Below are 13,012 nucleotides of genomic sequence, written 5' to 3'. Positions count from 1 at the left end.
CCCCGTGGGTAGCAACATAGGAAGAGAAAGATTGGTTGGTGTGGTAGGTGTACGATTAATTTTAAGGCACTGACAACATTCTCTGTAGTTATCCCACCAGCCTTGCAAGGTGTAAAAATAACTTTCATTCTCCAGATGAGTCGTCATCTTGGAGGCTTGCTGCTGAATAAACTCACCCTTTCTTGCTCTTTCTGAACTCTGGCTGGCTGGTTCAATTCAGCTGTTCTGGCTCAACGTCCTCTCCAAGATGAGTTATTCAACACGGCTTCTCTCAGCTTCTCACTGAATAGCTCTGCTTGGCCTCAAACAATCTCTGGCGATCTGTTCCAATCTTCTGGCTCTTCTCATTGTCTGGCTTCAACTGTCTGGGCTTCCCTGCAGGAACTCCATCCCACTGCACTTCACTCTCTGCCCTGACTCCCTTCTGTCTGCCCCTCTTGCTGTGCTGCTCTTAAATAGCCTCCTTTTCTGTGTCTCTCAGGAGAGTTGGGCCTATCCTCCTATCTGTGCCTCATCTGTCAAGCCTCTCTCTCATTCATCACCATGTCTGCCCCTCAATTAGATGTCACTTTCAAACATGGCTGCTTCCTTCTACAAACTAATGTTACCTTAAAGACGTGTACTAAGGGCTGTTTGTATTCCAGCCAGAGGGATTAAATGTGTGTGGTGTGTCTGCTATCCAGCTGCATCACACAGACCAGGATGTTTGGATGTCATCCCTTGTTAGGGCAGCAAGAGATTGAAATTCCTCTACATTAAGGGAGTTCTGGGGCATGCACATCCTGGAATGTTATTATAATTTTAACTGGCATTACCATAATGTGCATCTTGTGATTTGCACACCTTAAAATCCAGGTATCTTCTTTGGTAATACGTCTCTTCACATAAATTGCCCACTTTTTAAAGTGGATTCCTAGATTTCCTATGGAGTGTTTGGGACATATTTTAAGTACAATTCCTTTATCAAGTATATGCACCAAAATATTTACTACCCATGTGCCTTACTTTTCATTCTCTTAACAAGGTCTCTGAAAGAAGGTTTTAATTTCAAAAAAGTACAAGTTTTAGTTTTTTTTTAAATGACATATTTTCTCCGATCTTTTCTTTATCTCATTGTAAAGAAATGTTTCAGTTGCAGAATAGGTTTTTTGAGATATTTGTTCATTTTTTCATGTGTATTAGAGTTGTGCCTGAAGATAGGTCTGTGTATCACTTGCATGCATTTGCTGTGGAGGCCAGAAAAGGTGTTGGTTCCCTGGAACTTGAATTATAAAAGGTTGTAAGCATCCACATGGGTGCTGAAAATTGAACTGGGGTCCTATGGAAGAGCAGTCAGTGTTCTTAACCACTGAGCTACCACTCCATCAATCTAGAGGGTTTTGATTCATATACACATGTTAAGCTTTTTAATTACTTTTTTTGAGAGTATAATATAATTACATTGAAAAGTTAACTCAGACATTTTGAAAAGGTCATAAAACACTGACCCTTCCCAGAAGGGAGAGGCTAAATTACATTCCTCAGACCACTGGGTGGTTCCTGCATCTAGGAAAGGCCCACCTACCTTATCCCCTATCAACCAATTAGTTTAAAGGTAACACTGTTCTGCCAAGCACATTGTGCCTAATGGCAGCTGCCCCAGAACTGTATAAAAGGCCCTCTGTTTTGTCATTCTGTCTCCATGTGCAGGGCGGCCCCAACATTTTGGATAATAATAAAAATTCTCTTGCTTTGTGCATAGATTCCTGTCTCTGCATGGTCCACTTAGGGGGTCTCTCTGGTAAGTTAAGATCCCCTCTAGTCTTATATTTGGTGCATTGTCTGGGAAACTGACCTCCTGTGGAGACATGCTGGGTTAGTGAATCGAGGTCTCGAGCACGATAACCCAGCAGTTTGTTTTCTGTCTGTCCTACTACTTGTCACGCTGATTGTGAAAGTCTTAATCTGTAAGCTTTTCTGAACTTTCAGTTTGCTTGCAAGTGTCTGATAGTGCTATGATTTGGTTTATATGGTTCCTGCCACGGGCAGGTGCACTTGGTATCTGTAACTGGGCCTATCACTGTTTTCTCTGTGTGTTAGTGTCTTGTTCTGTGTCCTTGGACCTAGACGCCCGCCTGTGGCAGGGTCAAGCTGTTTTTCTCTCTGGTTGTTGGTGTCTTATTCTGAGTCTCCCATAGGGACCTTTGACTTACAGGTGTTCAAAACGCCAGGAGGATTCAACCCAGGGCTGCAAGAGTCCGGCCATGCAGGTGGTCCTGGCTAATCTTTCCTGCCTCCGGTCATCCCCATTCTGCTTGTCCTGCTGCCCTGCTGCTTGGGTGCGGGCTGTGGCGGGCCTTGCCGACAGGGCCAGAGGTGGGGCTGGTAGGGGACTCTACCATGGCCATGCACTGCAACTGGCTGCGAGATGACTGAGAATGCCTGACGGGGAAGGTGGCTGGGGGGGGGGGCCAAGGCGTCACCCAGGGCGCCAAACCACCCCCTAGATACCTATCATCCTTCCCTGACTTCCCAGGGAGCCCAGCCGCCCTCCCACAGGGCCACCGATCTCCCATCCCTGCCCCTGTCACCTTTCTCCCTCTTGAGGAAGGGGCCTGGGTGGCGGGGCGCATGTTGTTGGAGGTCAGGTGGTTATTAGTCAATACATTCCGTTTTTTTTCTGAGCATTCTTACTCAGGAATACCCTGTGGGTGGAGAACGGAATTCAGCTTGTCTTTGACTCCAAGCAGGAGGGTTTCTTAACTGGGGCAATTGTGAGAGCTCTGAATTCTTTCTCATGTTGCACAGGTAGTTCTTGGAATAGACAGGGGGAGGGGTCCCTGGAGATCCAGTCATTATTTCTCATTGGTTAGATTAAAAATGCCTAAATGGAGGCTCATATAGTATCTTAGCTTATTTAATTTGTTTTAAATTGTTTTGATTTTCATAATGGGTGTGATGTTGTGCTTTGTGGTAATATTACTCCTCTGAGAGAGAGGTCAAAATGAAGGTTTTTCTGGTTACTGGCACAAGAATATGCTAATTTGGGGAAAAGGTTTTGTCTTTGTGTTTTTAGAAAGGGTGATTAGGCTCTGGACATCTTCCAGACCTATTTGGATCATTAATGATAGAGGGAAACCAGCAGAGGACTGCATTCCAGAATATCAAACAGAAAATCTATCTTTGTGATATTAAAACTTTGTTTTGAGATCTGTATGTTACAGAAAATACAGCCAGGTTGAGTCTCCTTGTCAAACATGCTGAACTGATCTGCTTGAACTCCTGAGGTCCTGGACTTCAGCTAGATCCAGTCAAGACACAGAAATCGGAGACCAACCAACTCCCCCATTTTCCCTACCCTTCCCCCCAGCCCCTTATTAATATCTTAGCGTCCATACTCAGCTTGAAGAAGTTATGAAGAGTCATCGACCCAGTTCCCTGGGATTTGGATCTGGAGAGGGTTGTTATTAAGTTGTCTTTCTAGAAAATGTAGAAATGGTCAGATTTGAAACAGAGAGGAAATAGGATTGACTATATAGCCATAGTTTAGTTTGGTAAAAATCCTTTTAATTGTTAATAAGTTAAAGTCATAAGTTCTTATTGGGTACAGAAATCATTTTGATTCATTATTAAGGTTTTCATTGATATAGATTTCTTCTATTGATACTAAATATTTAAAAGTACAGGGTTTATACTCAGTCCTTCTTTGCTGTTTTTATAACAAATCTGAGATGTTTAAGCCTGTGAGTTTAGGGCCAAATAACAAAGGCTCTGAGTTTATTGTCAGGGTATTTTCAAGATTTTAATCAAAACAGCTGAAAGTTGTCAAGGCTTAACAGTTCAGAGATGCTTTTAGATAGATAGTCTTCAAATGCATCAGAAGTCCACAGAATGTGACGTTCTATGTTATTCATTTCACTTGTTGAGACTAGTCTGCTCCTTACAGCTTCACTGTCTTAGATTCAAAGAAGAGATTGGGCATCTGTGAGTTACTCCAGCTGTGACAAGACAGCCACTAGACAAAAATTTCTCCTCTTCATCTACAAATACTGTCCAAAGAAAGGACACACATACTGACTTAGGACAGTTTAAATCTGCTGAGACAGAGTAGGCAAGTCCTTAATATTCCTGTTTCTCTAATGTCTGTCAGAAGTTCATGGGCCAGAAGGCAAAAGACCGATGCTCCAACGTTTTGAGGTATAAACTCTGCAGGTGTTCAGCAGTCTCTACTATTTGACTATATTTTCAGTTAATATTGGTCCCTCTCAGATTTCTGATGGGGTTGAATACTGTTAGTCTCATAGCCAGCCCAAGCTGTTTAACTTTGAGAAAGCTGATATAGATGTAAATAGATGGTCTTCCGATGATATAAAATTTATAGCCAAGTCATGTGTCAGGTGTTAATTCTTACAGTCTTCTAAGACAATACAGATAACAAAGGTTCTGTTTGATTGACAGAGATGATAGACTGACTGGATGTCAGGTTTATCTTACACTTTATAATTTACAAAATGGTAATAGTTATGCTCAATTTATACTGAGAGAAAGTTTTTTATTAAACAGAACGGATAAAATGTTGCAAGGTTTCTTATCCATTCACATTGAGGCAGTGAGAGGCCAGTGATTAGAGGGGAGAGAGGAAGAGGAGCTAGAGAGGGAGGAAGAGAGGGCCATACGAGAGGAGCAGAAGGAGACCTGAGACCACCTCCCCTGATACTGAGGTGGCTCTCTCACTAAGGGAATATTTCCCAAGAGACTGATTAACCTCTTCGAGACTGTTTTATTTGTGATACAGGAAGCCAAAAAGAATTCCCCTCAGACTCAGGGGTGCCATCAATTGACCAGGCTATTGAGAACAGTGGGCTTTCCCTGACAGACCTGACTGAGATTTTAAAATGACAAAAGGTAAGGGGCACCTGAAGGTCTACCACCAGACTCCATGGGCATGTCTCAAGGGGGCTACATGGCAACCCACAAATTTGACCAACGTATGTGAGGTTAAACAGGGACCACAGCCTTTCTAGAGCAGATCATAGAGGTAATATACACCCTATGACCCCAGGAGCAAGGAATATAAAACTACTGGGACAATGGACCAGTATAGACCAGGCTAGTAGAGATATCAGAAAAAGGTTTCAGAGGCTAGAGAAAAAGAATAATCCATTGATAGATTTAGTACAGTTTGCTGAGACTTGGAGACAGAGGAGGTGAAGGAGCAGAGAAAGAGAAAGAATAAGTCTGTAGAGGGATTTAGTGCAGGTTCCTGAGAAAGTCGACCATTACAGGGAGGCAGAGGAGGAGAGGGAACAGAGAAAAAGAAAGAAAAAAATGACAGAGAAGGAAGCTACAGAGTCCTGGCTACAGTAGTTAGGAAAAGCAGAGAGGAGAGACAGAAAAGGACCAGTGTGCATACTACAAGGAGAGAGGCCACTGGGCCTGAGAGTGCCCCCAACAGAAGCCGGGAGTAGGAATTCCCAGCCCTTGGGAAAAAAGCCGCCAAGTGGCAAAGGTGAAGACAGTGACTAGGAGAGATGGGGTTCTGACCACCTCCCCCAACCCAGGGTAACTCTGAGACTAGAGAGGAAACCCACTCAGTTCTTTATGGACACAGGGGATCTATGCTCAGTCCTCCAAGCCAATGCCCCCCCCCCCTATTTCCAAGAAAAGATCTTGGGTCCAAGAAGCACTAGAACCAAAATGTATTCATGGACCACCCAAAGAACACTTCCTGCCTGATGGGTCGCAGATAACTCTCCCAAGAGGAGAAACTGACCCCTGCCAAAAGTCGAAGCTACAGACCAGAGCAGTTTTCTCCATGAAGGTCAGAGATGAGCAGGTGATGCTGTGGTGGACGGCACAAATGTCATCTGGGTAGAGCCTCTACCCCCTGGCACTCAACACAGAAAGTAAGGCTAATTGCCCTCACCAAGACCTTGTTACTTGGAGCCAGGAAGAAAATTAATATCCATGTGAAAAGCAGGTATGCCTCTGCCACAGCCCACGTCCACAGGGCTATATGCCAAGAGGGAGGGCTGCTCATGTCAGAGGAAACAAACAGGAAATCTTGGACCTCTTGGATGCCCCAAATGAAGCCAGCAACTGTGAGTATTATTCACTGCCCAGGACGTCAGAAGGGAAGAGACTCAGTGGACAATAACCAGCACATCAAGTGGCTCCAGGAGTGGCTATGCAGGAGCCTATACTGGTTATGGGCTTTCAAGAGACACCCATTGGGAAATAGGACTGAATTAAGGGATGGCCTCACGTAGAATATGCTGAAGAAAAAAGGACTCAGATGGCTAGCCACCCTAGCTACCCTACCAACTATTACCAAGAGAAGGCACACACAAGAAGAGAGAACTATACTCCCCAGAAAGCAAGCAAAAAACGTACTAGGCCAAGTACACTGATGGACTCATTTAGGGGATAAAAAGCTTGTCCAGGCAGTTAAGCAACCTAAAGTATATATTTATGGCTCAGGTTTTGGGCCAGAGAGATAATAGAACGGTGTAAGGTATGCCAGCAAGTGAATGCTTATGCAGCAAAGAGTAAACAAGGCAAAAGACCTAGAAGAGAACAGCCTAGAGAATATTGGAAAATTATATGAGTTAAGACAAGAAAATATGGATGGCTACAAATACTTTCTTGTATTTGTAGATACTTTCTCTGGATGGGTTGAGACTTTCCCAACCAAGCAGGAAACAGTTGCCATGATTAGAAGAAATTTTCCCAAGTTTTGGAGTATCCAAAGTAATTGGATTGGACAATGGTCCTGCTTTTGTCTTCTAAGGTAAGTCAGGAATTGACAGAGAAATTGGTGACTAATTGGAAGCATTATTGGGCATACTGTTCCCAGAGCTCAGGGCAGGTAGAAAAAAACAAAACCCTATGAGAGACCTTAATTAAATTGACCTTAGAGATTGGCTCAGGCCAGATGGTGCCCCTCCCCTTGTTCCTGTTCTGAGCCCAGAACAGCCCCTGCCATTTTAACCTGACCCCTTTTAAGATCCTCTTTGGTACGCCAACTCCTTTGTTGTCCACTGGGCCCTCCAAGGAGGTATCCCACAACATGAGATTTGAGCCAAACTGTCTGCCTTAAATGCTCCAGGGATGCCAGAGACTATTCATTGCTTCTAGACTGGTGTCAGGATCTATGTAAGGAGGCTTCAGGAAACAGTTGCTGGGACCCTGATGAAAGAGACCCTTCCTGGCCGTTACTAGCCACTCCCACAGGCCTCAAGGTGGACAGTACTGCGGCCTGGGTGTATGCTTCACATGTGAAACCTGCGGATGCCCCGCTCTCCAGACCCCCGCTGGACAGTACAGAAGATAGACAATCTTCTCAAGCTCGAGATAACTTGATCTTGATTATGACTGCCTGGTGGCATCCTTGGATCCTGGTTCCTTCCCCCACCCCCGTCCTATATGCCTGTCCACCTAACCTGTCATGGCACTCACTGTCTCCTTCTGTTGGGTTAGAGATGGCCAGCGCAGCCACCAGGACTCCACTCTGGTCTTATTAGGGGAAAATTATGACAGTCTGAGGGCTGCCATTGATTTAGATATAGAGAGAATAGAAACTTCCATCAGTCATGTTCAAGAATCACTGACTTCATTATCAGAAGCAGCACTGCAGGATAGGAGGGCTATGTGCTGCCCTAACTGAGGACTGTTGCTCTTATGTAGACCATGTCAGGTTGTTAACCTGTTAGGACCCCTAATTGTTCTCCAGCTATACTTGACTTTTGGCCCCCACATTTTGAACTGCTTAGTTGCTACCATTTAGACACACTTAGGTACAGTACAGCTAATGATCTTAAAGCAGAGATACAAAGAACTAGATACAGAAGATCAGGAGTATGAGCTATCAGAATACCAACAATTGCTTCAGGGTTGAAGCATGCACAAAAAAGGGAGGGGAATGAAAGGGTTAACTCAGAAACTTTGAAAAGGCCATAGAGGAGCCAGGCTTGGTGGCACATGCCTGTAATCCCAGAACTTGAGAGGCAGAGGCAGGCAGATTTCTGAGTTCGAGGCCAGCCTGGTCTACAGAGTGAGTTCCAGGACAGCCAGGGCTACACAGAGAAACCCTGTCTCGAACCCACCCCAAAAGGTCATAGAACACTGGCCCCTCCCAGAAGGGAGAGGTTAAATTACATTCCTCAGACCACAGGATGGTCCCTGCAGCTAGAAAAGGCCCACCTACCTTATCCCCTATCAACCAATTACTTTGAAGGTAACACTGTTTTGCCAATCACATTGTGCCTAATGGCAGCTGCCCAAGAACTGTATAAAAGGCCCTCACAGCCCGGAGTTTCGGTCGTTCTGTCTCCATGTGCAGGGAGGCCCCAGCATGCTGGATAATAATAAAAATCCCCTTGCTTTTTGCATCGATTCCTGTCTTCGTGTGGTCCACTAAGGGGGGGCTCTCTGGTAAGTTAAGACTCCCTCGAGTCTTACAACATCATTTTCCCTTTTCGTATCCTTCTTCCAAACTCAACAAAATACCTTCTCGTTTTCTTTCAAGTTCAAGGTCTCTCTTTTTTTTCCATTAATTGTTATTACATGCACTAATATAACCAGCTTAGAGTATACAATATTACATGTACATGAGTTTCATCAGATGTATATAGTGCATCATCTGACACCGACACTTTGTTTTGGTTTTTTGTTTTTTGTTTTTGATTTGTCCATTGAATGTATGTTGTTGACTGGTTCATGCCACACTTAGCAACAAAGCTATGATTCACCAGCAAGGACTAGAGGGGGATCAAGACGGCTGGATAACTGGTACTCACATTACACACTGTTGCTTTTACCTCTCACCACCACAGAAGTGAGGATGAATTTCATCCTTTATCCAATGAAATATTTGATTTCTTTTCCTCTTCCATATCTCAGGCTATCATCAAAGGAAATCAGGGCAAGAATTGAAGCAGGGAAAGAATCTGGAGTCAGGAGCTAACACAGAGGCCAAGGAGGAGTGTTCTCATGGCTTGCTCAGCCTGCTCTCTGGTAGAACTGAGGACCACCAGCTCAGGGGTGGCCTCATCCACACTGGGGTGGGAACTCTGACATCAACCATCAATCAAGGAAATGTACCACAGACCAAAACAATGGGGCATTTTTCTCAATTAAGTTTTCCTCTTCAAAAATGACTCTAGGTTGTATGAAATTGACATGAAACTAGCCAGCACACGTGAGTAATTTCTGAATAAGTGGATAAAATGTATTTGATGCTGAAAGGCTAAGATTTAATGTGATGTGTCACAGCTTCCCTTTTGGATGCTGATTCTGATTGTATGTAAGCTGCTTAAGCTGTGTAGACCTTGCGACTGGATAATTTAGGTGTGTGGTATTTTTTTTTTAATTTGTATTTTTAGAATAAAAGTTTATTTGTAAAAATGGAAAAAGGTCAGATCTATGATCATCTCAATTCAATATTATAATGTTGAAGTATTCCATTCGAGCAGGGAATTGTAAGGGGTCTGATGGGCTATTATTCCTTTTTGGCACTAGCATTGAATGACAGTTATCCCATTCCAAAAATGAATCAGATTGCATTTCCTGTGATCTCCTGGTTAATGACCTGGTGACTGTCTCTTCTGATCTCTTGCAATGGTCCTTCTAGAACACTGTATGCCCCAGACAAGTACCCAATTTTCCCTCCTACATCTAAGTTTTACAGACTTGTGAGCAGATCACTGTGTCACTTCATTTTGGACACACGGTAGCTGAGCTTGGTTTGAAGGAACACAGAAGTTGTGCAAAAGCCTAGCAGTTTCGAGGACTTTGCCACTTTGGAATATTTGGAATACTTTGAGATACTTGCTACATATGGAATAAATGTTCTTTTGGCCTTAGGCAAGCCTGCTAAGCTTCAGAGACAATGCACCTATTGCTGAGACCAGTCCTCAAAGGTCATCACATTGTATAAATGTAAATGAGGAACCGCCTGGGTGATTTTTTTTGTTGGCCAGCCATGAGGCCATCCTGGAGTCAACTACTTGCCGGTCACAAACACAAAGTAACCCCTTTAAACAAAAGGGTTTCTAAAAAGGTACACACAGAAGCTCTTAGAACTCAGATCACCATATACCGCCCCTCCCCCAAATCCTTCGGCACTAGAATGGACACCCCACACCAGCCTCAGTAATGCCAGGAAAACCCTGTTTCAGAACTGCTGTACATCAGTGATTGGGCTAACCCGTGATCTACAAGTCCTATTTTCTGGGGCAAGCATCGGATACAAATTCCAAAATAGTGTTCTACCACAGACTATCTCAATGATACCATCTCTACATAACGAATGGGACCTCCACAGTAAGTCCATGTGCCACCTAGGGTCACTTGACCTTTGCAGCTTTGGTGGTCCCTTTTGGTTCCTTCATTATGTGCAACACATTTGGGTCTTAATTTTTAAAGATCTTCGAATCTCAGGCATTTCTATGGATGCATCCTTAGTCAAACAGGATGCCTTTTGCACTACCAGTGATTAAAGGCCATGTGAGTAAGATTCTACAGCAATGCCTGTTATGGTTTAGACGTGATGCTCACCCCTACACCTCACAAGGCTCTTGGGGATTTGGTCCCAAGTTGGTGCTATGTGAAGAGCTTCTGAAAACTCTTGGAGAGGTTTACCTGAAGGAAATAGGTTGTGGGGGCGAGTAATTGGAGAGAATTTATTCTTGGGCCTCTTTCTCTCATATTGTTGCTGCTTCCTGTCTGCCATGAGGTGTTGTTCCTTGGCCTCATAATCCTGCTGTGATGATGCTGTGCTTTCCCATGGACCCAGAAGCAGAGAGCTGTCCATGATCAAATGAACCTTCTGGAACTGTGAGACTTCCTTCTTCTGCTAAGATGCAATGCAAAAGTAATAGGCTACTCCAATATACTCCATCACCACCAGTATTCTGTCAGGTTTCACAATGACTATAAGCCCCTGACAGTGACTATTGATAACATGTGGTGTTGATGGCCTAAGTCAAAATGTACGCTACGATAGATAAAAAAGCCACTGCTAAATATTGGGCAAGCCAAATGAACCTGAGTGGGATATTGCACATTAGCAAAATTTGAACCTCCAATAGACACATTTTGGACCTCCATGCTCTTGTGCACCACCACCCTACCTAGAATTCTACCACTTGAGCTTGTATTCCACCAGGGCTACCTGACCATAGATGGAACAAGAAACACCTGGCGGTAAATCTCTAGAAAGTAGGTGTTACTATTCTAAAACTTCTCCAGGTATGATAGGTCTAAGGGTTAACTGATGTCAAGTCCTGGTTCCCAGGAAGAATTGATAATTGTACATAGACCAATGCCTAACAGCATGCAAGTCTTGCAGAGAGGTAGAACAGACCCCAAGGTGGCTCTGATGTCAATATTTTATAATAGCATGTCTAATGGTACTCGTTCACCACCCACAGTCCTAACTCTGGGCTGCCTCTCAGTGCCCCCAAACACAGAAGGCACCTATCGCTCTAGATAGACACCCAAGATTCAAAGCAATCTCTAAAATCTTGTAAATATTCCTGCAGATGTTTTCAGCCCTCACTGGCCTGGTGGTGCTCACTGATTTATGGCTTGTATCTAGGGCCTGGTTTTCCTAATTCCTAGGCAACCAAGACTCTCCAACACTATCTCTTGTCAATATGGTACAACTCTTCCTCTACACTACCACAGGCAGGGCGCATTGTGGTACTATCAGGTTGAACAAGGAATCACTTTGTCCTGTTCATAGTAATTCTCTGACTTATGTTGATATTAGTGCTGATGATAGACTTTCTGGATTTGAACGTGTCCTGGTTCTGGCCCAAGAATTGTACTGACCTTCAAAGCCCCTGTTCACAGCCAGCTAACCTTTATATCCCAAGGGGCGGTTGTAGCTCAGAAACACCCATATTCTAGCTGTTCCCCTAGGGTGTTGGGTGACAACCTTCCTTGATGCTGTTGTTCACATCACAAGCAGCAAACCACACCATAAGTGGCATGCACACTCCCACGTTAGAAATGGAACCCATTAACAGTAGGGGTACAACTTGCCCCTTGGACCTCACATGGAGAAGCTGCCGCTTAGACCTAACTGTGCCAGTTAACATGTAAACACCACTCAAGCTGCATCTCCTAATGTCAGACCTCCCACCTGCTCTTGGGATCACGTCACCCTCTTTGTTGACTTGAGTATGGGTCAGGCACCGCTTAAATACACACGGTTGTTTGGTTTCTCCTGCTTACAGGCTGTGACTGGATATCCCCTTTCCCCCACATATGAAAGGAATCCTAGCAATAGAATATTTGAGCAGGAACGGGCTCCTATCCCCCAACCTCCACCCCGGAAAACTCATGCCTGATATCCCACCTCGTTAAACTCTCTCTTAGCAACCTCACCCACAATCTGCTAACGTGGCTTTTTCCTCCTCCATTTTTCCAGACTCCAATAATCTGCAAGAAATGGATACTTCCTTCAAAACTATCCAACAATTCCGGAGGTTTCCCTGTCTCAAATGTTGCCAAGCACTCTCTGGAGTCTTTCCTCCTTTAGGGACTAACCTCACATTGAACAACGAGCCTGAGTGAGCAGTAAATATTGGTATTGTTTAGCCTAGTGCTAGGTTTATTGTGTGGGTTGTCTTGACTGTGATACCCATCTCCTGAGGACAGAGAGGTGCAAACCTGGCAGCTGGCCAGAACAGCCCTTCTTCAGATGGGGCTGGGTAGATTCATAGACACGTGCGATACCAGTCAGAAATAGGGAAGGCAATGCAGATGAGTCTTCAAGTCACCGTACTAAGAAAAAGGATTCAGGTAAAAAGAACATCTGACGGTTCAGTAAGTAAGCAGGTACAGAATGGGCAAAATGACTCTAAGCTGATACAAAGAAGAAAGGTAGCCCCAGCCTGGGGAAAGCAGTGGGTACTGATTAGAGAGGAACACGGGGGACTTCCTGGGAGTGATTGACGCTATCTGTATGCTGATCTGTGCTTTCCTACAAGGTCCAGTGCATTTTGCAATGATCAGCTCTCTCTCG

Source organism: Apodemus sylvaticus, chromosome X (genome assembly GCF_947179515.1).
Source record: "Apodemus sylvaticus chromosome X, mApoSyl1.1, whole genome shotgun sequence".
Taxonomy (NCBI): Eukaryota; Metazoa; Chordata; class Mammalia; order Rodentia; family Muridae; genus Apodemus; species Apodemus sylvaticus.
This window is presented reverse-complemented; position numbering follows the sequence as displayed.